This window comes from Zalophus californianus, chromosome 11 (assembly GCF_009762305.2).
Source record: "Zalophus californianus isolate mZalCal1 chromosome 11, mZalCal1.pri.v2, whole genome shotgun sequence".
NCBI classification, from domain to species: Eukaryota; Metazoa; Chordata; class Mammalia; order Carnivora; family Otariidae; genus Zalophus; species Zalophus californianus.
The window spans coordinates 13488559-13490619 of record NC_045605.1 but is presented as its reverse complement, the minus strand read 5'-3'; positions in this window follow the sequence as shown (position 1 = coordinate 13490619).

Genomic DNA, 2061 nt, shown 5'->3' with positions numbered 1-2061 from the left:
TATTTTTTTTTTCTCCTTGCAGTTAATAATTGTCTTTTGTGGTTGTTAATTTGGTTTCCTATACGTTTCAATGATTTACCCCCAGATTCTTGCCCAGTTTGCATAAATCTGAAAAGTAGAGGGAAGCACGTTATGGAGCAGAAATCAAGCATACATATGAAATACACATATAGAGAGAGGACGCAAACATGGCAAAATATTAATTACTATATTATTAATATACAATTATTGAACCTAGGTGGTGAGTACAAGGATGATCACTGTACTTTCAACTTTTCTGTATGTGTGAAAATTTTCATAGTAAATTAGAAAAAAAAATGAAGCTGATATGAAGCCTTGAGTCCATGACTCACTTTAGGATGGACTGTCTCAACCACAAAGAACCCCCGATATTGTTTCTTTTGGCCTATTTTCTTGGGTTAGCCAAATTTCTCTGGAGAATATTCTAGTCTCCTTCCTGGTGGGTGAAGACTAATTGGCCAACAATTTGACCAAAGGAAAAGATGGTGTAGAGGGATGCATTCCATAATTCAATATACAAAATTTTACTTAAATGTTCTTTTTTTGTGTAGCAGAACCCTGGTGCCAATAATACCATATTTTCTCCAGGCCAGAGACCGCCCCCCCCCGCCCCTTTAACCTCTCCAGGGAATACACCTTTGGTTTCCCGCTGCTTTGGGGGAAGGTGAGTGGTGTTGGGGAGGACGTCTCCTTCTCAAACAGACTTGCAACGAGTTGCCACATCTTAAGCCCCACTGTCACCCGTGCTTCTGGAAGAATCTATGGCTGCTAATGTCTGAGCTTCCAGGGCATTCAATAGTACAGATCAGGGGGTTGCTTGGCTTTCTCCAACGCTGCTGCAAAATTCCTCTTCTCAGGTGTGTGTAGTTATTACTATTTGACCATTTGGAAGTTTTCCAACTTCCAAAGTATCTTGTCTCCTATTCTCTTTGTGCGTTTATGCATTTCTTTTTTTTAAAGTGCCCTTTAATGCTGCTTTATTGGGATTTCAGAAAAGGCGCAGGCTGATGCATGCAATCAATCCACCACCCTTTACTAAAAATCAATCTAGTGTTCTTTAGTCTCAATCCCATATACTAGTTTAAAAGTTATACATTCTTTGTATTCTTTTAATGGGTTATCCTTAAAATTTTAATATTCCTGCTTGATCTCACAAAGTCTAAAAGATAATCAATATCCCTATCTTCTTACTGAATAATGCAAAGACTGCAGAATGCTTTAACTTTGATCTCTGCTTTCCCATTTTCCACGCTACTTTGGCCTAATATTTCAGGTCCTCCTTGTTTATAACACTTCCTGCAAAGTAGTCCCTTCATCAATATATATTTATTGAGGCTGCCTACCATGTGACAAGCAGTTTTCTAATTACGGGAAACAGCAGCTAATGAGATGAGCTACATTTAAAGGTATTTTCTGTTAAGTTGGACTATATGAAATTGCCAATATTTGACCAATTTTTAGTGGCAAAGAACTGGTTTTACATGGTTTAAGTATATGTATGTTTAAATACATATACGTTTCTTTTTCTATTCTCTTTGTAGAAATCCCAGTAGGCGTATGTTGGATCCTCCCATTCTGCCCTCCATGTCTTTTACCTTCTGTTTCATAACTTCCTTCCAAGATCCTTTCTGGGCGATTTTCTCAGATTGCCCTTCTAGTTTACTAATTCTTTCTCCAACTATAGCCAAATGATTTTTTTTTCATTTTAAAGATTATATTTTCCACTTTTAGATGGCCTATCTAATTGCTTTTCTTTTTGACAAACCATGCAAATAGATCATCTTTCAAGACAAAATAATGATTACACAGGTCACTACTAAACATGTTTGGCTATTTCAGTGCTGTGTTAAATTACCCCCCCTTTTTTTGAGTGCATTTGAGGTATATATGTTGTTGTTGAAGTGGACTTGCATTTAGGCCTGGTGAGAGAAGTAGAACAATGTACAATGGATCCATAATGAATGGTTACTCTATTCTACCTATGTTTCTGGTATGTTCTGGGATGGACCCTGGGATGCTGCCACACTGAGTAAAGACTAC